This window comes from Mustela lutreola, chromosome 11 (genome assembly GCF_030435805.1).
Source record: "Mustela lutreola isolate mMusLut2 chromosome 11, mMusLut2.pri, whole genome shotgun sequence".
NCBI lineage: Eukaryota > Metazoa > Chordata > Mammalia > Carnivora > Mustelidae > Mustela > Mustela lutreola.
In genome coordinates this window covers 2,214,993-2,239,981 of record NC_081300.1, presented here as the reverse complement: position 1 = coordinate 2,239,981, position 24,989 = coordinate 2,214,993, and the positions used below count along the sequence as shown (strand labels likewise).

Here is a 24,989-nt window from a genome sequence, read left to right as displayed (position 1 = left end):
GGGATCAGAGGCTGCGCTGCTAAAAGCTGAGCAGGGAAGGAGTGCGTCCTGAGACAGATAGCCCGGGATCAGCAGATGTATAAGGGAGCAGGCCACGGGGCCACGGGGCCACGGGGAGTGGCGTGGGGCTGCTGGGGGAGGTTTGAGGCCCGGGGAGTGCCCTGGGACCAGGACGCCTCTGCACAGCACGACCTCGCCTCCTCCCTCCGCGGAGCGGTCCCGCTCTCCAGGAGCCCCGTGGTGCACCGTCTGTGTGCAGGGCAGGGGCCTTGCCGTGGGAAACCTGTGTGTGTGCTTCCAAGGCCCCTCCTCACACAGAGGAACCCTCAGGGCAAGAGCTACACCTGCTGTACCGCCGTGGGCCTGTGAACCTGGAGCGGGGTGTTCCGCGCACCCCAGTCCATGGATTTCAAAACTCCTCACGCACGGGCTGTGCTTGGGAAGGCCGCGGTGCAGCTCTGTGCGTTCTGCTGCCACAGCAAGGTCAGCAGGAACGTTAGGTTCCGACGACGCAGGAGAACATGGACGGAGAATCCGAGCACCGTCCTCAGAGACGCTCACGCTTACCCGACGGAACGACAACGCTGTTCTCTGAGAGCGGGACGCGCGGCAGCCGGGAACGATACCCACGGGAGTGTCACCGGATAGAATGTCGTCGTCGCAAGGTGCTTCCTTCCACCACGAGGTCATGTCATCAGTGAAACGCCAGGTCTGGTCGACCTTATTCAAACGCACGTCTGTGAGCCCGTGTGTACATCCGGATAACCTCGTGGAGACGAGACCGACCCTCCCGAGCGAGTCACCCGCCCCTCCCCCGCTAGGAGTGGGGGTGCTCGGAGTTTACTCGGGAGCTCATTAAAATACGTACTCCTGGGGCGCCTGGGTGGCTCAGTGGGTTAAGCCTCTGCCCTCGGCTCAGGTCATGATCTCAGGGTCCTGGGATCGAGCCCCGCCTCGGGCTCTCTGCTTAGCAGGGAGCCTGCTTCCTCCTCTCTCTCTACCTGCTTCTCTGCCTACCTGTGATCTCTCTGTCAAATAAATAAATAAAATCTTTAAAAAAAAAAAAAAAAGTCCTCCTGTACCCGGTCCCCAAGACTGTGGCTGGTGTGCCGGAAACGGGGCCTGGGACTCTGCATTGACTAAGAATTCCGGACGCAGTGAGGCAGGCACTGGGCAGACGACCCAAGGGCAAACAAGCGTCGGCCCGGCCCCGCAGCCTCACGAGAAGACACACAGCCGGGCAGGCCGACGCTCTGGTCGCCCGCCACCACGCCCCTCGTGCCCCCACGGCCCCTGTGCCCCCTGCTAGCCATCAGAACAGACCCAGGGAGATGGTTCTGTGTGTTCTGTCTCCAGGTTTCCCACCAGACTCTGGCGGAAGAGCGACAGCGGAGGGAGTCTTCTGTCTGTCTAGGCCGGTGGTTGTCGGGCCGAGGCCTCGCCTATGCTGCGGGAGCTGTGCTCGTACCTGGCTGCTCCCTCCCGCTGGTGGGGCGGCACTGACAGACATTCCTAATGGGAGGGGAGGGTAGCATGTGGCGGGCCAGCACCCTGGGGTGCAGGGTGGTCCCGTGTCGCCTGACCCCATGACGCAAGGACACCACATGTGCAAGGTGGACACAGCTGTCAGGGGTCTTGCCCTTACTTAAAACCCCAGGGCAACCATGCTCACAGACCCTCTGACAAAAATCAAACTCTCACTCTATTTAACTACAGTATAGAGGAGTCATTCTCTGAAACGTGAATTTCAGAAAATATCACTGCAGGAAGACACGTCACACCCGTAGGGCCCAGGTCTCTGCGAGCCCTACTCACAGGAAGTCACTGTCTGGAAGCCAGGAGCTAAGGGATGGTGCGGACGGGGAGCCGCGGGGTGCTGGGGACGGGGAGCCAGGTCCCGAAGGGCAGCACAGTGGGCCACGGTTCTGTCCCCCGCGGGCTGCAGGGCACGACACGGCTCCATGAGCGGGCGTGGGCCCCCAGCATCAGGGCGCTCAGAGGGCACGCAGTCCCCGAATGTCAAGATGGTCGGCACTGAATGCTGACCACAGATCAAACCAAACCCGGCGTACAAGCACAGCCAAGTCACGTCTGTTCACAAAACAAGCGTTGACACTCCTGTCTGCTATATGGTTTTAAAACTGAGAGACAGACACCAAACCCAAGCCTTCATTTCTGCATAATCAAAATCCACATGCTGTTAAAAACCACGGCATTTTATAAAATGTCCTAAACTATTTTTGTGTTTTTGATTTTGCAATACATATGAAGGAAAAGCATCTCGCCCTGAAGAAAAACAGCCAAGGGGCTCAGAGCAGGAACTCACTTCCTGTAGGCAGGCCGTGGCTTCGCCTCAGAGACACGCCTCCCACACCCTCCTTGTCACCACTACGAGCCACTGACCCCTTTTCAAAGCCAGTGTGAATTCTGAGGTGGGGTGTCCTATCGCCATCAAGAGAGATGTGCTCGAGCTCTTGCAGGTGAAAAGTTGGACTGTTTTCCTATCTAATTCTTTCCAAGAGGAGCTGTTTTACAAAGGCCCCTGGTTTCTGGGCCCTCTCCAGGTGCTCGTGTGGCCTGCCGGGGACAAGGCGAGATCACAGGCCTGGGCCTGGGGGCACCACCCGAGGGTGGCTGAGGAGGGTGAGAGTAGCCCCGTCCTGATCCGGGCCTCTGACTTGTGAAGGCAAGTTCTGGGGGCTTGGGACCACAGGTTTGGGACATGTGTCTCAGACCTTAGACGTGCCCCTCGACAGGCCTGCTCCCCACAGAGAACTCGGGCTTCTCTGGGGACGGACCCTGCTGGATTCGATGGGGGCAGAGGGACTGCGGAGAAGGCACATGGCTGGGCTTCCCCATCGGGATGCACAGCCTTCCTCCAGGGCCCTGTGGGCACCATTAGTCAGTCGGTCTGTGTCCTTTTAGAAAACAAATCTGTCTCAGGAGAGGGGCAGATTAACTAGACCTTTAATGGATTTTATGTACGTTCTGAAAACACACGTATTATGAAGAACAGTGTCTCATAAAAATCAGCTCCTGGGTTGAGAAATTCAGAAGATTAAATCTTGTTTAAAATAACATTCGGGGGGCGCCTGGGTGGCCCAGTGGTGTCTGACTCTTGACCTCGGCTCAGGTCTGGATCTCAGGGTTGTGGGCTCCATGCTGGGTGTGGGGACTGCTTCATAAAGAAATTAAAAATAAAACAAATAGAACAACATTTGGGGAGCAGGGTGGTCGCCCTTTTTGTGCAAAGTGCTGCAATGTCCCCAAGACCACCCACATGGACTCCAGGTGTGTGCAGTTGTGAGGCGTGCGTGCGTGTGTGCAGAACTGTGGGGGGTGTGCATCAGAGCGTATGTGTGTGTCCAAGCTGGCCATGAACTAGGCCGTCAGACACTGAGAAAGCCTCCCTTCTGCCTCTGTGCTGCTCTGCGCTGGGAGCCCATCTGTCCATGTTCTTTCTCCTCTTTACGTGCCTGTTGGCATATTTTTCACATTCGTCTCTACTATAAAACTAAACATGAAATTTGTTTAACCACTTACGAATAAAACCTTATTTTCTTCTTTTCTTTTGGAAAACGTTAACCCCTTCACTCTTCAGGAAAGTGAATTAATTTTAAAAGAAATCAACATCCCCTTGAGAGGTGCAGACCTAAAGGAGCCTATTCTAACCCTTGTGAGCGGAAAGACGCAGGCCGTGGAGGAGTCGCCACGATTCCAGTACGACGGACAGTAAGGGGACTCGCTCTACCCATTGTGAAGGTTTACTGTGCTGCTGTGGATATCAAGCCGGTGTGGTGCCAGTGGCGGGACAGACACCCGGATGGGTGGAACAGAACCCAGAACCCAGAACCGGACCCACACAAGTATGCGGAAGTGACTTCTGACAGAGGAGCAGGGCAGCTTGACTGAGGAGTGACCTTCTGTTGGACAACAGCCCTGGAGCGACAGGACACTCATAGGCAACAGTAAATCAAAGCAAAACAAAAAGCCCTCAACCTACACCTCACACTTTATACACAGATGAACTAAAAAATGGACAACAGACTTAGGTGTAAGATGCGAAACTACACTAGGCAGGAAAAGCAAAACAAAACAAAACAAAAAAACAAAAACGGGAGAAAAATCTCCAGGACCTCAGGTTAGGCAGAGCGTTCTCACCCTCTCCCACCATTTCAACCCATGAAAGGAAAAATTAATAACAGATCTCGTCATGTTGAAAAACTTTCTCTCTACCAACAACCTTGTGAAAAGAAGACAAAAGGCCACTACCAGAATATAACTGCCAACCACCGGACCACTGTCTAGAACATAGGAAGAACCATCGAGACCAAACGCCCAATTAGAACACGGGCAAACACGAGCAGGCTGTTCACTGTAGGATGCACAGATGGCAGATACATGCAAGAAATCTTCCACGTCATTATCCCTGAGGGAGATGCAAATCAAAATCACGATGTCACCTCACATCTCATGATAGAACAGCTGAAATAAAAAGTAGCCACGGTGCCACCCGCTGTCGATGCTGTGCACATCCTGGGTCCCTCTCACCTTGCAGAACAGCGCAGCCATTCTAGAAGAGAGGATGTCAGTTTTTCACAAAACGAAGCATGTGCTTGCCCTATGACTTAGCCACTGTACTCGTGGGCACTCATTCCCAAAGAAATGAACGCTGTGCTCACACAAAAACCTGTACGAGGACGTTCAACACAACTGTGTTCATAATAACCCCAAACTGTCAACGATCCAAGTGCCCTTCCAAGAGGGAATGGCTAAAACAAACAAACAAACAGCCCAGAATGGTGATGCATGCACGCCACGAAACACGGCTCAGGAATGAAAAAGAACATAGACTCACCCCGAACAGACCTCAGGAGAATGGCGCTTGGTGAAAAAAGCCGATTGAGAAAGCCTACGTATTGTGTGACTCCGTTCATCCAGCATTCTCGAAATGACGAAGTTACAGAAATTGGGGAACAAGATGAGTGGTGCCAGGGGCTCGGGGAGGGGGAGGGACAGTGTGGGCCGCGGCTGAAAGGAAGCGCGCACAGCCCACAGGTGGGGCGATCCCACCAGACTCTTGGTGACCACGTGATCCAACTAACGTTTGTCAGTTCAGGTGGCAAGAAAACTGCCGACATCCTCCGCCACCAGCACTCACTGCCACCGGGGACCCTGGCAGCAAGACCCGACCTTCCCAACCCCCCGTGGGGCAAGTCAAGCCAAGTCCCAGAGAAAGCACTTGTCCTACACTGTCTCACCGTCGAGCAGAATCGCGATCCGTCAGAAAGACTTCCAAAGTGGATTTGAACCAAAGAGCTTTGGTCCCCCCCGAGTTCATAAAAGCAGTCATTTCAGAATAGTTAAACCCTTGAGAGATCTTGCTAACCAGCACTATACGGTCACTTCTAACTGGATCCCTTCCCTTCAGGCTTTTGTTTGTCCCACTTAAAAACATAAAACTGCTACTGGGCCCTTCTCCTTGTCTGGTAGAAACATGTTATTAGGCCGACGGCCTCCAGCAGGTCCCCTGGGCCACCCTTCAAGAAGGGCCGCTCTGGTCTGGGCTCCCCAGCTCCACGCACAGGCCGTGATGTCCCAGCGGGCCCCACTGCCGCCCACGGGTGGCCTCCCAGTGAGCCTTGGTGCCCGCTGGCCCCTGACCTGTGGGCCGTGGGCTGTAAAATGTCCGGTCCCTGGTGAGTGACAGTCTCCAATAACCAGCGCTATTAGGGAGCTCCAACACTTTGCTTCCTCTGAAATACTCCTTCCAGCCAAGTGTGGGTGTCCCTCCCTAGTCAGCCAGGGCCCCCCCCCCAACCATGTTTACACCCCTCAGCGCACACCCTAGCCCCCTCCCGCGCCTGCCACGGCTGTGGAGCTGAACGCACACTCGTTGTTGATTCTCACGTTGTCGCAATTGGAAAACACAGAACAGGAACCAGAATGCGCCTGTTTCCTGCCAGAGACTTACTGAGATCCCCGAAGAAACTTAACTGTTTTGTAAACCCCACTCTGCCTTCCCTAACTGAGGGCGAAAGGGGGCCTTGAAAGAAACCAGGAGCTGCCACCAAGCATCCCAGGAGACCCAGAGCCAAGGGGCGTCAGAGCAGTGAGGGCAGAACACGTCGTGGGGGCCACCACCCACCAAGCCGGGCCAAGGCGGAGCACGCGCCCCCAGTCACAGGCGCCAGACGCGCAGGTGGCCGCAGGTGGGCCCCGGGGGCTGCAGGTGGGTGCAGGTGGCCGCAGGTGGCCTCTGCAAGCGGCTGCAGGCAGCGCGCACTGGAGCTGGGACAGGCCCGGCGAAGGCGGAAGCCAGGCGAGTCTCCAGTCCCCCCCCCCCCCCCCACTCCGTGATCAGAGAGAAACTTGCTTCGTTCCGGGGTGGGGTGCGGAGGCGTCCGCGGGGCTCCGCGCGTGGAACTAGCACTCAGAACTGGCAGGGACCCCCAGCCTGCCCTTCGGCTCGCCACCAGCACCCGTCTCCATGTCGCCAGGAACGGCCTCTTTTGACCTTCCACACCTGTCACCCCTAAACCCCACCCCCACCGCCACCTCTAGGCCGCGCGCCCTTCCCGCGACCTGGCCTCAGGGCCTGGCCGGAGGCCACACCTGGAAACCCGTCGGGTTCCAGCGCCCGCCGCCCTAGACCGGCGCCCACACCCGCGCCCACCCACTCGCAGCGAGGCCTCGGGCTGCCACCTGCGCCGCTGCCCAGGACAGCCCCGCGCCCCGGGTCCCGCCCAGAGCGCCGGGGGCCCCGCTCCGGGGCGCGCACACCAAGCCCGGGGCCGCCCCGCCCGCCCCCGCCGCGATCACCCACCTCGAGTCCGCCGCTCCGAGGCCGAGGGCGCCGCGGGGTCCCAGGCCGCCTCTCCGCAGCCCGGGCCCCACTCGTGGGGAGCCGGCTCCCGGAGCTCGCTGCCGGCGCTGCCTTCCGGGGAGGGAGACGCGGGCCGCCGGGGCCGCAGGCTCGTCCTCGCTGGCGCGCGGCGGTGACTGAGGGCGGCTGCTCCAGGGCCCGGCGCGCACCCCGCCTCCCGCCCCCGCCGCCCGGGCTTCCTGCGAGCCAGGTAAACACGGCTGCCGAGCGGAGCCCGCCCACCTGCCGCCCCGCCCCGCGCCGCCAGCCGCCCGGACCCCCTCGGGGACCGCCTGGCGACGCGGAGGGCCGCGGTCGCGTGGGGACCCGGGCGCAGAGTCGGCGCCAGCGGGGCGAGGTCGCATTTGGCTGCCCAGAACCCCTGCTCTCCGAACCTTTCCTGGGCCTTAACGTCTGAAACTACCCCCACCCGCCATCGCCGGGAGGGACCCGAGAGAACGTCTCTTCTCCGCACCCGAGTCCCTTTTCACAGCATGGGGACTCGGGTCCGGAGCTGGGCTGCTGGCCGGAATCCACCCCATCCCCGGTGCAGTGCCCGGGTTAGCGCTCCCGACACCGCCAAGCCCGGCCTTTGGGAACCCCAGGTGAAGAACTTTGCGTGGATCCTGGCACCCGAACAGGTTCTCGGCTGGAAAGCGCAGGTTTCCGCGGAGGAGGCAGGCAAAGGGCACACACAAAACAGACCAGAAAATGCCCAGGGAGGAGGGCGAGCCCTGGGGCCTGCCCTACTCGAGCATCTGTCAGCTTGCGGCCAGGGTCATCCTCTCCAGGCAGAGGAAGCCTGCGGTCTGGACATTAGCCACCTGGACACACGGATCTGGTGGTCGGATGGGCTTTTCCCTGCATTCTTGGCTTCCTCCTGGCAGTGCGAAGGGAGGAGGGAGAGCCCAGGCGCTGGCGTCCACCCTGACTCAGATTCCCGGTCAGCGGACCGAATGTGACTCCCCGGAGCCCGCAGGGACTCGATCGTGTATGTTAGGAGACGGGGGAAGTCTGGTGCTTGGCAAGAGGCAGGGAGCCCTTGTCCCCTGGGCCAGCTGTCTGCGGCTTCGGGGCTGCCCGCCCCAACCAGCTGTCCTCATGTTCCCCCGGGATCTAGCAGCCACACTCAGATGCAGATGATTCTACGAGACATACGTCTCCGGCGACAAGTGTTGAACCTGATGCCTTCCTCAGGAGAGACAGGTTGAGAGGAGAGAACATGATGTTCCCGACCTTGCACGGGGGTCGTCAGGGGCCGTGGAAGGAGAATGCTGGTTGTGCCAAACTTGCTACTTTTTCTGCCTCTGTTTCAGAAATGGACGAACAGGGCGGGATAAGGGAGTCAGACGCACAGTATGGGCGCCCACGGCAGTGACCCAAACCCGGCTCCTGCTCCTGACTCAGATCACTCATCACAGCTCTCAGTGCCCACCCCCTGCCCCCGACTTCTTAAAGGTCAGGCCAGGGCCATCCAGAAACCGGACTTCTTCTGGGGGCCTGTTTCGGCGACACAAAGAGCTCCCCCCGCCCCCCCCCCCCCACAGATGTCTCTTTGCTTCTTCCTGGGGTGAGTGGGCCGAGGAGGGCCTGGGGTCCCTTGACTGAAGACTTGAGTGAAGGCTGGGCGGTGGAGAGCCCCACAGGTCACACGGAATCACTGCTGATTTCCAGTGCTTTATAGAAAATGCACATACGCCAACTGTCATCCCTGCAAATGTCAGGTTTGCCAGTTATAACTCTTTGTAAAGTATTTATAAAACCCCGCTGTGCCTGTTGTGTGGGGACACAGTGTCCCCAGACTCACGTTCGGGGATCCGTCAAACAGCCAGGAAGACTGTTCAGTAGAACAACGGATTGGTGTTTGGAAGACCCAGCCCTGGGGTCGTCCCCCTCCCTCTGGAGGCGGAAGCGGGGGCCGGTATTTCGTGCTTTACCTGGAGACGGCCACACACCTTAACAAAAGAGAGGTTCATTTTGCTGAATACACTTGAAAGGGGTCTTTGGACAAGAGAGGGGAAATGAGCCACGCCGCTCTGCAGGGGGCAGGCTGCGCAAGAGGCTGAGTGTAGGACACACTCAGTGACCCTTTCTTTATTGCAGCGTAACAGAATTCATTGTTTATGCACCACACCCAGTGCTCCATGCAATCCGTGCCCTCCCCAATACCCACCACCTGGTACCCCAACCTCCCACCCCCGCCCCTTCAAGACCCTCAGGTTGTTTTTCAGAGTCCACAGTCTCTCATGGTTCACCTCCCCTTCCAATTTCCCTCAACTCCCTTCTCCTCTCTAACTCCCCATGTCCTCCATGCTATTTGTTATGCTCCACAAATAAGTGAAACCATATGATAATTGACTCTTTCTGCTTGACTTATTTCACTCAGCATCATCTCTTCCAGTCCCGTCCATGTTGCTACAAAAGTTGGGTATTCATCCTTTCTGATGGAGGCATCATACTCCATAGTGTATATGGACCACATCTTCCTTATCCATTCGAGTGACTTTTGTTCTGTGGAGATAACTACAACTGACCCAAGCAAAAGGAAGTAAACACATTAATCTTAATAATTGTCGGGAGACGGGACTGCATGCCTTTTTGAGTTTGCTTTGTTTTCCTCATCAATAGACTTAACTTTGTAATTATATTTTGGCTGGGCAAGGACTGAACTTCATTTCATCCTGGTCTGTAATGAACAATTTGCCGGTGATATTCGCAAAGCTGATAATTTACCAGAATAGGGTTGAAGGTTGACTGTTTCACCATAAATTTCCGTTGGTATGTGGATAGACTCTGCTCAGGTCACAAGTACCAGTAGACAAGGGGCGTGAACTCCAAAAGGGCAATTAAAATAACTCATGTGGACAAGGAAACACTTGAGAGCTCTAGACTGTAGCTACACATGCAACAGCCCCAACACGGCACTCCTAGACTCCTTCCCCAACGGTGGCTGTCCCCGCAGCACCCCCACCCCTAGCCCACACAGCCCATGTGCAGGGTCACGGCCGCAGGGGCAACTGCACTGGCCAGAGAAGACCCGGGGTCTCTCTGCGCGCTCCCCAGCGTGTGCGGCCAGATGGGGAAGGGGTCAGGCAGGCCACTCCCCCCCAGCAAGCCGGAGGCATGAAGGGCTGAGGGACAACAGGGTTTGGGGGAACCGGCTGGTGCAGAAGAGAGAGACAGAGCCAGCAGCAAGGCAGAAGCAGTGGGGTGAACACCCCCGTCCCACCCCAGAGATGCGGGGTTTCCCGAGCCAGCAGAGGGCTGGTGGCCCGGCTTCAGGACGGTGGTCTCCAGCACTCAGGGGAGCTTGGGTCAGTGGCCGAGACTAGCGTGGAGAGAGCCCTCCGTAGACTATGGCAGTAATACTTCGCCAATCCTGCTTGGGCCTTTGCGGATTCCAGCAGTAAGGGCTTTGCATCCCCGAGTCCTCGAGGCGGCTGTGGGGTGAGATCTGCTTCCTGTGCCCGACAGGGTCTGGGGCCGCAGGAGGGCACAGCGGGGCAGACATCTCGGGCCGCATCTCGGTCCGACTGCACTGCAAGCATGTGGACGGCACCTGGCACCGTAGGCCCGAGAGAGATACTCGCCGTGTTTATGGAAAGGGCCAGAGTCAGAATGTGGTGGCGGAGCCACACCCGTCCCTCTGCGGAGGACAGTCGGGAGGCAGAGCCTTTGGGACAGGCAGGGCAGGGGCAGACGCTGAGGGAGAGGGAGGGGTCTCACTGGTAGGCAGGCTTCTGCCGGGTGGTCTGAGGAGCGAGGGAGAGATAAGGGTCTGTAAGGGCAGGTGGGGTGCCCAGATAACGCTCCAGTAGCAGCCGGCGCCGGGGAGGGTGTTTCCCTCAGCGGCCGGACTCCTCCCCGCACAGCCCTCGCCGCGGGCCCCGCTCAAGGACAGGCTCAAGGACAGCCTCCACAGCGCAAGGTCGGGCGGGCAGGCGCGCATCTCCTCCGCGTCCGCCTTGTCCCAGCGACTGGCCCACAGCTCTGAGCGCCGAGCGCCCCCGACGGAAGCATCATGGGCGGGTGGAGGCGCGTAAGCAGCTGCCCGCGGATCGGGACCTGAGCCTTGTAAAGAAGAGTCGAGGGGAAGAACCCGACCGGGGAGGGGGTCGCAGATGCCGATGGAAGCCCGGAGATGTCTCGGCGCTGGGGGTGGAGGAGCGCGTTTGGAATCCCAGGAGCCCAGTGCGGCCGGGGACAGAGCAGGGGAGAGAGTCCGTCGAGCCTGCGGACGCTCCGCGCAGGGCCTGAGCCGCGGGAGGAGTGACTTGGCCACCAACGAGGGAGGGGTCCGGAGCGCGCCCAGATGCGCCTGTCTCGGTCTGAGCGGACACTGAGTGGGTGTGTTTAATGGAGGGGCCTGGGTGGGAGCTCGGAGGAGTCGTTTGCAGAAGCTCCCCCTGGCATCGTCAGTGGGGCAGGTGGGGGGAGGAGCCAGCCCAGGACTCTTGCGAGGAGGCGCCCCTGCGGTAGGGGCTCCCGGGACCCTGGGCAGGCCTTGGGTCACCTTCGCCAGGACCGGGGTGACGGCCCGGCGGGAGTCGGGGGCAGTCGGAGACAGTGCCCGCACACCCTCCTTTCTGGGAGTTCTCCAACGGGGGCGGGCGGGGGTGGGGGGGGAGCAGCTACTCTTCAGGATGTGAGACAGGACAGCCTGTCTGGACGCAGATGGACCCTTCCGGAGAGAAGGGCCCTTAACTGCCCACGATCCTGTTTGAAAGTACTTCTCAAGGACGTAAATGTCTCTCCTTTAACCTTTCCTTACACGCTTCAGTGCATGTTTTGCGGGGCCCAAAGCTCATAAAATCTGGAAGCCCTTTTTAAGAAACAAAAGACTAGGAATGCAGCGAGGTACGGGGTTGTTTGGGCTGTTTCGGCTGCACGAGCACCCAACAGCCCCTCTGTGGTCCGTGGTCCGGCAGGCGGACGCCCTCATTAAACAGGAGGAGCCCAGCACCGGGTGCATCTCTTCCAGGCCTGCAGACCCCGTGTTCCTGTGACTTTGCTCCCAGTCCTAGTGAGATGGCACTGGGGTTGTTTCATACTTTATGAATCCCCCGGCCTCCAGCAAACCTTGCCCCTGGCAAGTCTGTCCTGTACCACGCTCTTCCCTACCGTTATGAGGATCTGATTTTGTAGGTGACGCTCCTGGCTAACGACAGGTGTCCTTCAGGTAAGCGACACCCAGGAGTTCTCACGGAAATGAGTGCGTGTTCTTTGTGCTTTTTACTTACATTACACCCTAAAACATTTGATACTAATCGGTGATACGAAAGAAACCCCACCATTATTCAATTAGTCTGCATATCTGCGTTCCCGTCTCTGGGATCAAACATTTATACATAGCTGTTCTTATGGCAACCAAAAGCAACAACTTCGGAGGTCGGTTTGGGTCAGGAAAATAGAATCTGCTTCTGTTTGGCAGGATACGAACCACAGGCTATTAAAAGAATGTAAATGAGCATGGACTGTGTGGGATCATCGGTGATCTCTCTGTGGTAGCCTAAGATACAATCAGGTCTACCCAAAGAAAAGCAGTCTCTTCTGTGCCAGAGTTGAAGAAATGTTTCACTTCCCGAAGACCCTGGGCCCTCAGAGCTGACCTTTGTAATTACAGAAATCGACGCCTCCTGTTGCTGCCCCATCCCCCATGCCCTGCCCCTCGCCTGCCCACTCCGGAGTCCCGTCTGCCCCAGCGGGGTCTCACTGACCACCCAGGGCCCGCACAGGCCTGGGAAGCATCTCCCTCTCTCCCGCAGCAGCCTTCCCGGTGGCTTGGCCGGCCAGTGCCGAGCGGCGCATGCTTCACGGAGAAGGAAAATGTATCCTCCCTTGTGGCTGAGGTGTGAGGGTGTGGGGGTGCCCCGGCAGATCCAATGTCATGACCAGGACCCGGTTTTTTTCCCCAGTCTCTGAATTCCTCAGGGTCACCTCCATCCCTGGGGAGCATCTCCCCAAGTTATCCCTCAGGGTGGCTGCCGGCCCTGGGGCTCCAGGCTTTGCCCTATGAGTCCAGGGGGCCCATGGGCTGGGACCGTTTTAAGTCTTGGGACAGTCCTTGGCCTGAACCAGGGGAGTGGGATTCCTTGAGCCAAGGCATGAGGGCAGCTGCGGGGCGTGCACGTGCTTCTGGAGACGGCATCTGGGGCTGAAGGTGGGGACTTTGGGCTCTGAGCAGTGAGGTCTGCAGCAAGCAGACGGCAGGGCCCCCCGGGCTTCCGCACGTGCTCTCACCTCGCCTTCCCTGCGGTGAAGCCAGACCTCAGCCAGGCTCACACCAGCTCTTAGCGCAGGACTCCAGGGGAGACCAAGCCCTCTCACCCCATTGGGGGTAGCTCCCGGGGGTCTGCGCGCTGTGGCTGCCCCGTCCCCCAGAGAGGGAAGCAAGGGCGAAGGTGACGGAAGCTCCCGTGGAAGGGAGAACGGCAAACCCACGGCACGGACCGTCTGGGGATGGACCGAGCAGCCCGGGTCCCCATGTGGCCTATGTCCGGGAGAGAATCCCATAGGCCTGGGCCCATCGGTCCCTCAGGGACTGGCCCTGGGGGTGCCTCTTCCATCACCACCCGGTGAAGCCCCCTTCTGGCTGGAGAGACGGAGGGCCCGGGCGTTTGCCTCGGGGGCAGGAGACCGGCTGTGGGTTTCCAGTCGTGCTGGCAGTACAGTCTTTTCTAACAAGTTGGGCTTCTGCCCTTTTTGTTTCCTGTTGGTTGCTTGATAATGCCAGGCCCGTTTCTCAGTCCCTGCGTGTGAGTAGTTCACTGGGGCAGGGACTCAGCTCCTAGAATAAGTCCTCCCTCTGCCCCACTTAGCATTTAAGTGCTTTGCCTCAGGGCCATTAAGTAGAAGGTGGAAGGCAAGTCCTCCCTGCCCAGTGGTGTGGCCCTGCCGGTGGCTGAACCTCCACCAACAGCCCCAGAGACGAAGGACAGCCAGTTGCCTGGGAACAGCCTGAAGATCATTTCTCCTCTCTGCCTCCACCTTCCTTTCTACTAAGTTCCCGCTTCCCTGCTGACACTGGTCAGCCCTGGCGGGAGAGACGCCTGCAAAGCTCTTGGTCCCTGGACGGCCCCTACTGTGGACTGCATGCTGGGGGGAGACAGGTCTTCAGGACAGCACGCCATCGTCTGCGGCTCCTCTGTCCGCAGCAGGGGGTCAGCATCGAGGATCTATTTCCTGAGGGCTTAGCGATCTCCCAAATTTGGAACCGTCCTACCATTCCCAAATCCTGTGGCTGTCTGTCCCCCGAGTGCCAATGGCCAGCCGAGGTCATTTAGCCATATGCTTGCTTTAAAAGGTCAGGGGTGGCTAATCACTGCCCACCTCCTGTGCAGCCCATTCCAGATTCATTCAGTATCAAGCTGCTCGTAACGACACTGCTGGGGCAAAGCATTTATTGGGCGCAAGTAGGAGAAAACCAACATGAGCGGCAACTTGCGTAACAAAAGGACTCTGTTGCATGTTGCCCCAGAACGTTCAGGAAGAAAGCTGCCTTCAGGTACAGCTTGACGTGGCAGCTCAGGTGTCGTGACGAGGGTCCCCTTTGCTCTCTGGGCTTCACACCAGAATGTCATTCTTTTCCTCCATGCTTCTGGCAGCTCAGGTGCCTCATTTGGATTCAATCTTCAGATGAGACCCTGGAGCTTCTGGTGGGGCCGGCTGAGCTTGCTTGAGCCGTGAGGACCCACAGGGACGGCATCACTCCGGCTGGCTCAGGAAGATGTTATCAGCCCCACCAGAAGCAGCAACAGCTCCCACTTACATGTGACATGCAGGTAAAGGAGATTTTTGTCATGGTGACACACTGAGTGTGTCGTAGTAAAAGCATGGACACAGGAGACAGACCGTCCAGGGCCAGCCTCGGTTCTCCAACGTGTAACCTGGGGTGAGCAGCTTAGCCTGGGCACGACTCTGTCCCTGCACTGTGAAAGGCAGCAGTAGTTCTGCCCTTATCCCTCTGATTGCCGTGAGGGTCATGTGAGATGGTGGGTGTGGGGTGCCCAAGCAGGGCCGGGCACCCTGTAAGGGCTGGCTGTCTGCGGTGCACCCGTGCATTTTAATACACACCAGAAATAAAACTGTCAGTGAAATAATCATGCGGGATGTTCACAACCAGGTCAGCAGATTGGATGGAGGCCAGAAAACAAGAGATTGATAAGGTCAGGCAGGAGTAATGAAGACGACCTCCTGTTTCCGGGGAGACGGAGCGCCGGAGGGGTTCAGGATGCTCTTTCTCTTAGGCAGCGTGGACCTTCTCTTCGAAACGCCGCCTGCCGCCTGCACAGGAACTCAGGGCTGGTGACTTGAAATCACAGCGGGAAGCGAGAGGGAGATGCGTCGCCGCCTCAAGAGTGCTGGGGACAGCCCGGGCACAAACTCCTTCCTCCCTGAGGTACCTGTGCACCCGAGCCGCGTCAGGGCAGGTGGGTCCCTCCTAACGCCTGAGGAAAAGGACCAAGCCTTTGTGGCACTTGTGGCTTCGCCTGCACACACACGCCCCAAGGCTGTAGAGCGTTGAACTCCCGCAGGGTGAGGTTGCTCACTGGCTAAACAACATTCCATTGTTAACATTCAGTTAACATTCAGGGATCTTAGGGGGCTCAACCGGCCTTTCCAAGTGTTTTCTGGTCCTGTTCTCTCTCTCCTCTCCAGCCCCTTCTCTCCATATGTCTGCATGTATGTACATGTCTGCAGTCGCACCTTGCCAGTGGGTCTGAGTGCTCCTGCCATGGGATGGGAGTCAGTGGCCGGCCCTTGGATGGTGGCCGTGCCACTGTGGGCCGCTGAGCACCGGTGACGTGTGGTCTCTCTGCTAAATGGAAAGTGCACTCCAGGTGCTGAGGTGTTCCAAGATGCTTCTCTTGCAAACCAGGACCAGGGCTCATGCCCCGCTGGTGCTCAGGTGGGGGTCCAGAGCCCTCCCTGCACGTTCCTGCTGGTCCCTGCCCTGACCCTCGGGGGCCCGGAGGGATGGACAGTGGGATAATGGTGACCAAGTGACCACCAATAAAGGAGGATTGGAATAGACTTTGACCGCCTATTACACATGGTGTTACCAAGCACTACCTGCGTATGGTTGAAAGTTGGAAAATGCAGAGACTTGGGGCACCTCCATGGCTCAGTCGGCGAAGCATCTGCCTTCCGCTCAGTTCACGGTCGCAGGGTCCTGGGATTGATCCCCAGCTGGGAAAGCCTGCTTCTCCTTCTCCCTCTGCCAGCCACGGCCCCTGCTGGTGTGCTCTCCGTCTCTCTCTGTGTCAAATGAATAAATAAAATGTTAAAAGAAAATGCAGAGACATGTTTTTAAAGAATAAACAGCTCCAGATCACTATTCTCCTGAGATGTAATGACTCAGGCGTAGTGTGCGTTTTCTCCTTCAAATGTTGTCCTTCCCTCGGTATGAAGAAAACTGTCATTGTGCTGGATTATTTTGTTCTCCGCTTTTCCTACTTAGCAGAATATCGTCAGCCGGTTTTTCCCCATTTCCACCCAGAGAGAGATGCCAGCGTCCTCACTGCTCAGAGTGGCCCTTGGCGACGGGCTGATGGCCTTGCTGGGAGTCAGTGTCTTCTACGTGAGTCCGATGCAGGGTGTCCTGTGAGTCCAATGCAGGGTGTCCTGTGTCTTGCATCCGTCCTCAATCCTGCGTGTTCCCCGAGGATACGAGAGTCGAGCCGGCTGCTGGAGTAACACCTCGAAACCGAACAGAACGAAGATGTGTGTGTGCGGACCTGTGCTCCGCGGTCCACAGCGAAGGAGGAGCTCTCGCAGGGAGGCGTCCTGACTCTGAACTCTGCAGGCGGGATGTGAGTCCGCTCCGTGTCCGGGGCGGAGCTCGGAAAGACGCCAGGGCGGGAGATCGCAGAGCAGGACACGTGCTGACGGTGACGGACCCCGGCCTGGGCGGACGTCCTGCTTTACCGCAGCTCCTCGGATCCGTCGCACCCTGTCACCTGGGCCACGGGCTCTCTTCAAGGCACGACTTCTCATCTGCAGGGAAAATTGCAGGATGTCGTGAGAGGAAGGAAGAGAATGCGTGGGAAACACAAGGAAACTTTGAAGGACTAGTACAACTACTAGTTTTTGTTGTAACGTAAGAGTAAAAAGTCTCTGCTTTGTGAGGTATTTAATCTACTCAAGAGCCCCAGAAGAATCACACTCCCAAATGGGCAAATACACACTTGACCATCCCAGTGATAGTTACAAGACAGACATGGCCGGAAGGACCAGTCAACCTGAATTAGATGCCATGGCCTCACGGAACACGCGTGTGTTCTCTCTCTCACTACGGACCTGCCTGACCCCTGCTGTGAGAAAAGGAAAAAAAAAAGTCCAGATTTACAAAGAAAAATTTAAAAACCACAGGATTCTTTTAGGGATTCCTCTGTAGCTCAGTTGGTGAAGCCTCTGCCTTTGGCTCAGGTCACGATCTCAGGGTCCTGGGATGGAGCCCCGCGTCGGGCTCTCTGCTCAGTGGGGAGCCTGCTTCCTCCTCTGCCGCTCGCCCTCTCATGCTTGTGCTTTCACACTCTCTCTGAAATAAATAAAATCTTTAAAAAGGTAAAATAAAAAAAACATAAGATTCTTTGGAAAGAAAGTTCCCTTCATTCACTTTAAGTGAATTATTTGTAATTCCATTTTTAATTTGAACCCACTTTTACAAAATCACGGACGCCGTGGGTTGAGACCCAGAACTGACAGCGTCTTGTTAACAACGCCATGCTGCAGAGGTGGGATCCGTGAGGAGTCAGGGCTGGTGGAGAAGCCACCTGTCACCCCCGTCAGTTTCTCTTCCTGTGACGATATCTTCTAGGAAATGGCAGCTTGATCTGCAGTTTCTACTTGGCATTTAGAGGGTTCGTAGGTGTTTTCTAGAGAGAGGCCATCCCGCAGATCTCTTCCGAAGAGTTAATGATGTTCTTCCTGCGTGCGTCTGACGGTAGCTACGATGATCTAAATTGGGAGATGAGACAAATGTGTAGCAAGTCGACAGAGACGTGCGGGTAACGCTGATTAAGTATTCGGTGCAGACTCTCCTTACGCCGCAGGAGGGTGTGGGGCGGCCTCTGCAGATCCACCCGGAGCCTCTGCGCCCCGCGTGGCCCTGGAAGTTCTGCCCGCTCCCTGGAGTGCACACGGCCCCTGTCACAAAGAGTCAGATCCTCTAGGTTAATCCTGGACATAACTAAAACTGGTTGGAAGCTGTCCTGCTGCTTCTGGCCACGTTAGCCACACAGGCAATTTGTTCAGGACACTCGGATCATGGCTTGAAAAAAATGGACCCAATGCCATAAAGAATTTATTTATGAAGACAATGTATCTCAGGACATTCACAGGGCTCTTATCCTTACAAAACCTCTCAGAGGTGGATTATAAATTGATTATTATTCCAGTGGGAGAAGGGGTCAGTCAGGGTTCTCCAGAGAAATAGAACCAATAGGAGGCAGAGAGGTCTACGCAGGGGTCCGATCATGGGCCATCTCCCGCGAAGGTCATTCCAAGGGTGTCGATCACAAACAGTGGAGACCAGAGTCTGCAGGCCGGAGGGCAGGCTGGGGCCCCGGCAGAAGCTGACGCCGCCGGCTGGGCTGGAATGCCTTCTTCTCCCGGAAGCCTTCGTGTTTGCGCGGAAGGCCTCCAGCTGGTAGGATAAGCTCCCCCCACATTCTCAAACTCATCTTCTTAGTGGCGACAGCTTGTAGACATTAATCGTGTCTGCCAAGATACCCGCCCAGACATAGCTAGATTCGGGTTTGACTGAGCGATGGAGACTAGTCAAGTGGGCATTTACTCTACCCCCCATGGAGGCGCTGACCGGCTTCCCAAGGGACCGCAGGGTCTATGCAGACTGTCAGCGGCTCAGTTTATACAACGGCTCTTTCCCCCACAACTTCTAGGGTTGTGGTGCATTCAGTGTTCAACTGCTACGGCTGGGGGGGTAAACATCCAAATGTTAAATTGTATTTTTTTGTTTGTCTCCAACTCTTTATGAGCTTCAAGGAAATAATTGCCTTCAGGATAGACATCTGGATGCTTTTAAAAAATAGCGTTTGGAAGAGCTGAGACAAAGTGCCGGGGCTCGGCCTCTGAGACATGCGCGCCCGATGCGCGGGAGCGTGATGTGTTTTTTGTGCTAATGTGTGCCTCCGAACTTCTTTAAAATGCCAAATTATTCTCTTCTGGGAGGGATGCAATCAGTTCTCTGCTGACTATTATAAAAAATGTAGATAAAAGCAAAATTTCAAAGGCTGTTCTACAAAAATTATTTAATCATGTCTGGCTCATTGTGGAAATTTATACGAGGTGTGTGTTGATGGGTAGCTGTGCCGTCCGGGCTCGGCAGATGCAGTCATCGCCGATTTTATGGAAAACGCCATGTATTCGTCTGTGCAATAGACACTCTCGCGGAAGCACAGGGGCAGCCAAGGGCAGCCTCACACAAATGCAGAATCCAGCTGGAGTCGGGAGCATTTAAAAGGTCTCCTGCCTTCCTTCAAAACACAATTTTCTGTGGGCTGATGATGGGAAGTCTGACTTTGTAACACTGTAACCTGATTTTGAGGCTTGATTCATGACACCGTGCAAATGCCACCGGAGAGGCCAATGAAATGCAGGCTCTGCACTACTTTCATTTCCCAGGACCCGGTTTCAGACCTTTCCTGATCGGGTTCCTCGAGAGCGGACGACAGGGCACGGGTGGGCCACACTCCGGGGGGCGGGGGCTCGCGGGGAGCGCCCCCTGCTTCCCCACTTCCCGTTTCACCCAGAATAAACCGACCGTTAGTGCTTCTGGAAACCTAGAAACAAAAGTGCTTCCGCATAGTTTTTACAACAGTAAGTGCTCATGATGGAGAAAAAACAACAACCCCGCAGGATGCGGAAAGTTCTGCAAGTGACGGAGAGTGTGGAGGGAACAACTGTCTCAGAAGCAAGGCCGGACAGACAAGAGAGGGCAGGTCGCCGAAGTCGAGAACTGAGATTCACACCGACGATAGCTGCTAAACATGAAAAATTCATAAGCGGGCAATATAAGATCATATTTGCAGGGAAATGTGTAATACCTTTTAACATTTCCACACACTCTTGAAGCAAACATTGATTTCTGGAATGACCCTTCTGGATACCTTGGGTTTTGTACAAGATACATCGACGCATTTGTAGGCTGAACCCCATTTCCCTTCTCATCTGCCTCACCTGGCACCAACGTCTTCGGGGGCGTTGGCTGGCGTGGGGGAGGGGCACCTGGGGACAACAGCGGTGCCCACACTTCACGGCTACGTTTAGGGGAGGGGTTCAGTGGGAGGTGATGTTGGATTGGATGCCAACCCAGATGGCCCAAGGATGTCCCCCCAGGCGGAAGAGCTCTGGAGAGCCTCCCCATGGCTCCTGTAAGTCACCCAGACGTTCCACTGGATTCTGGATGAGCTTGCTGACCCTGCCCAGAGCCTGGGCTAGGAGGGGCCCTCTGTATCCTGGTCTGGGCAGAGCGTGGTTCCCTCTGGGTCTCACTCAGGGGACTGTGGGCATAGAGGAAGGGTTCTGACTGGCAGGCACAGCACCACAGTGGGGCTCTGGTCTTGAAGACTTGGCCTTGAGACTGGGAACTGGTAGGGACAGCTGTTCTGCAGAATGGGGAGGAGAAGAGACAGCAGACCCAGAGGTCTTAGAATGGGTGGACATGGCTGCGTCTGGCCAAGGACAAGAAGAGACCATTCAGCCGGAGTCCACTTGCCCTGGGCTCCAACAGCAGCCCAGATTTGGTTGCTGGATATCCTCTGCATCTGCTCAGAAAACCCAGGTTTACTTGAGCTCCTTTGAGGAATAGCTGTCTGATTCTTACATCCTGGCCACCACTAATTAGCTGGAAAACTGAAGACCCATGAAGTGGGGCAATTAAAAAAAAAAAAAATGGAACCCTGAGTAAGTGTTTTCTATAACCAGACCACTAGAAGGTTCGTTCTTGAGATTTTTTTTTTTTTTTTTTTTTGGTTAGTCTTATTTTTATTTCTCTCTCTTCTCTGTCTTTTTAAGAGTAGGTCTAAGAGGGCACCTGGGGGCTCAGTTGGTTGAGCCACTGCCCTCAGCTCTTGTCATGATCCCAGAGTCCTGGGGTCGAGCCCGGCTTTGGGCTCCCTGCTCCATGGGGAGTCTGCTTCTCCCTCTGACCTTCTCCCCTCTCATGGCTCTTTCTCACTCTCTCTCCTTCTCTCTCGAATAAATAAAATATTAAAAAAAAAAGAGTAGGTCTAAAAGAGTCTGTGTTTTTTGTGGCATGTTGTAAACAGTTCATAATATTTGTAAATGCAGCAATACACGATATTTGAGTCAAATCTTGGTAATTTCATGTTTGGAAAGTGATTTATATGAATGTGTGGCTGGACAGTACTGACTTAGGAATACACACAGAAAATCATGAAAAGCTGGAATCACACAGAGAAGTAACATGTCATAAAATACTGCTGAATCCTTGGGTATAATTCAAAAAGCTTAAGGTCCTGTTCTGCGGATATATTTTTTAATCTTGTTGAGTTTAGTGCCATCATTATGAGAAATAGATGAAAAGATATTACCGCTGCCATTTGTTTTACTGATGCTTGGAAGCCAAATAAGCAACAGGAGAAGTAAGACTTTCTCCTCGTCATTGAAGTCTACATCTAGACAGGGGGACATTTGAGCAACACGTGTCATCAAAGAATTAATAGAAAAATTGTAAATGTCACCTGTATGGTAGCTGAGGGAGATTATTTAAATGATCAGTAAGCTGTGAAGTTCTTGAGAACATTTTTGGAACCCATCCCATGGAAATCCTGCATCATAAAACGCAAGTCCCGGAGGGCAGCAGGGGCAGAGCGTGCCTGCAGGGGGCCGGCTCCGAGCCCACAGGCTCCCGGGTGCAGAGGCACCAGCTCTCTGTGTGCATCGCATCGCCCGTCAGCCCTTCCGGAAGCCCGGGCTGTGCAGGCTAGGCGGTTGCTTCTGTGTGCGTGTGGTGCCTGTACATTCTCTCCCCGTTTCCACGACATGCAGTTTGGACGCAGAGTATAAAGTTTGTAAGCCGTTCCACACCGTGCTTTCTTAGGCCTAGTGTTGTGGTAGGCCTCGAGGAAGGCACTCATTTCTCAGCATCGGAATAGAACTTGGTTTCATGAATGCAGCGTCATTTAACCGGCCGGTCCTAGCAGGACCCAACGAGGTTATCTCCATTCCTCCCTAACAGATGAGCTGCAAAGAAGTTCTTTGCGCCTAAGTCATCTTATACACGGTTAAGTATATCCGTGGGGTGGTTCCTGGGGGACAGGGATGTGTTGGGGGTTGTTGGGAGGGCGACTGCCTGCTTTGCAGGGAATGAAAGATCGACCAGCCCTGTGCTGCCGTTGGAGCCTGTGCTCTGCCTACTGCTCAGAGCTGTTTGGGGGGCGGCCTTGGGAAAGCAACGTGGTATGGAGGACATCTGGATGTGGCTCAGTCCATTAAGGGTTTTCTACAAACCTGAAGATGTGGCAGGTGGAGACCTCCTCGCCTTGGGGCCCAGGACAAGCCTCGTAGGAAGTTCTCCTGGCACTTAGGCCTGTCACCTGCTTGTGTCGGGTGCCCTGCCCCGACCTTGGGTATCTGCCACCGTCCAAGTCCTGGGCCACTTTGCAAACCAACAGCTCATACACTATGTGGATAATGTTGCCAAATTGCCTTGTTCATCTCACGGAGGGTTCACAGGCTTTCCTCCCGAGCCAGCCAATAGCTCAGTAGCTACTGTGTGTGTGTGTGTGTGTGTGTGTGTGTGGGTGTGTGTGTGTGTGTGGGTGTGTGTGTGTGGAGTCAGCCTCCTTCCACATGATTACTTCATTTCATACTTAATTACTTGGTCAGGGCCTTTAACCATTTTTTTCTTTGAGTTTATGGCCTTTTTCTTAGTACTTTGTAAAAATTCTGTACTTGGAAAAGAAGCTATATGTGTCATGAGTTGATAAAGAATGGTTCTTTTTGCCTTTTCATTTTGTGGGGGTTTTTGCTCTTTTTGAAAATAGTCATTAGTTCTGAGATCTAAGCTTGTGACAATTCTCGGCAGTGACAGATCTTTCTCTCTTGAAGGACAGGTAAGAGTGATAAGGCGTTGATGCTGTTTTGAGTTAAAAACAATACGACTTTGTCTTCGGAAGTCTTTGAAGGCAATTCTAAAAGAGGGGTTTCCAAAATGTTTTGGGCAGCATCCTAGACATGTTCCTTCCCAAGGGCTTGATAGTGAGAGATGACACACTTCCATCGGCGTACAAACGCCATCACAGCTGTTACAAACAGTTCTTGTGATGTTAGAGTCGCCCGGCAGATGTGCAGCTGTGTCCAGGTTAGTGACCATGCGGTGGGCGGAGCACGAGATTCTCGAGGGGCGCGGCGAACACTGGGCCAGCAGGGGCCGCGGGCAGGAGGGCGGGCTGCCGTCTCGAGAGGGCTGATGCCATCCCAGGGCCGTAGAGCCTCTGGACACTTTAGCTGGGGACTTACAGGATCCGTTTTTAATTTTATTGATTGATTAAGTGAATGAGGTTGGGTTTTTTCTTTTTTTAATTGGCTGAGGTTGTTTTGGCAATATCGTGGATTGATAAAAGGGATGTTTAAGTCCTATCTTCTGGTATCTGGGAACATGATCTCATTTGGAAATAGGGTCTTTGCAGATGCCACTTACTTGAGATGACATTATGCTGGTTGGGGTGAGCACCCGCCAGTGGCTTGTGTTCTTGTAAGAGGGAACTTTCCACCCAGGGAGTGGAGACAGGGGCCTATTGTGGGGGGAGGGGGTTGAGGTCATAGTGTCACAGCAACAAGCCACAGAGGCCACCGACAGCAGGGGGAGGAGCAGGAAAACATCCTTCCTCGCAACCCTGTAGGAGGAACCCGTGCTGCTCATGGCTTGATTTGGGACTTCTGCCCTCCAGGACAGTGAGGCCATCAACCCACCCAGGTTGTGGCCCTTCCTTAGGACAGCCCGGGAAGCCCGCCTCGGCATGCAGCATCAAACACAGATCCTGGCTGCCTCCAGCAAACACAAAATGGTGCAAAGCAAAAACAGGAGAGCGAGTGTCTTGCAACGAGTCAGACCCTAGAAGGGAAGGAAGTTGGAGCTTCCACCCCAAGAGGGATCAGGACTTGCGTTTGGTAAGGCTTCTCGGGCTGCAGGCTGGAGGAGAGCCCAGAGCGGAGTCTGCAGGGAACGTCTCTGGGGGCGTTGGCTGGCGTGAGGGAGAGGGGCACCTGGGGACAACAGCGGTGCCCACACTTCACGGCTACTTTTAGGGGAAGTTTTCAGTGGGCGGTGATGTTGGATTGGATGCCAACCCAGATGGCCCAAGGATGTCCCCCCGGGCGGAAGAGCTCTGGAGAGCCTCCCCATGGCTCCTGTAAGTCACCCAGACGTTCCATTGGGTTCGGGGAACTTGACTCCGAGCCAGTCTATAAAGATAGAAGCTCCATTTCAGAACTGTAAAGCACTGCTTGCATAGGTGACAGGGATTTAAAATGATAACCACAACTACGGGCCCAGTAGTCGCCGTGTTTTAATTACGAAGGGTTTTGAACATATGGAAGAGGAAGGGGGGTCACGGGGACCCGCAGGTGTCCCGCTAGGAGGGAGCAGATGTGAGCAGAGTCACGGAGACCTGCAAGTGTCCCGCTAGGAGGGAGCAGATGTGAGCGGGGGGGGGGGGGGGGCGGGTATTTGCCTCGGATCTCTCCACTCTTTCTGTAAAATGGAGCCACACAGATAGGGCTGAACCCTTCATTTTGTTCCCACTTGTTGCTCTCTGAAGTTCGTGGGTATCATTCCCACGCCAGCTTCTGACACAGGGGGGTAAACGCCACACAGTTTTCATTTTTCAGATATTTTGTGTCTAAAACACCTCGCCGGTGTCAGGGGGCAGGCGTCTCTACGAGCCCGGCTTTTTCACCTCGCATTTTGTTTCCGACGTTGGTCTGCAACATGCACATCCTTCTAGTTCACTCGTTTTAGCCGTTGCCGACGCTCTCGTGGGAGCAAATCCCAGGCTTTCGCTTCCCTTGGGGGGCTGTTCGGTCGTGGCCACGCTCTGATACTAAGCGGTCCGCGGCAGCCGACAGCCGCCCCTCG

General features: G+C 55.6%; 1 protein-coding gene across 4 annotated transcripts in view; it reads right to left on the bottom strand.

Annotated features, from left to right (window-relative positions):
• Positions 1-6,967, bottom strand: part of MBP (myelin basic protein) — a 100,604-nt gene extending 93,637 nt beyond the window's left edge. For 3 of the 4 annotated variants that reach the window (XM_059140779.1, XM_059140780.1, XM_059140781.1), the window contains exon 1: positions 6,827-6,967. The gene's annotated coding sequence lies outside the window, so the exon portion shown is untranslated. The remainder of the gene's footprint in view (positions 1-6,826) is intronic. The other variant, XM_059140782.1, reaches the window with a different exon arrangement.
• Positions 6,968-24,989: the final 18,022 nt, after the last annotated feature.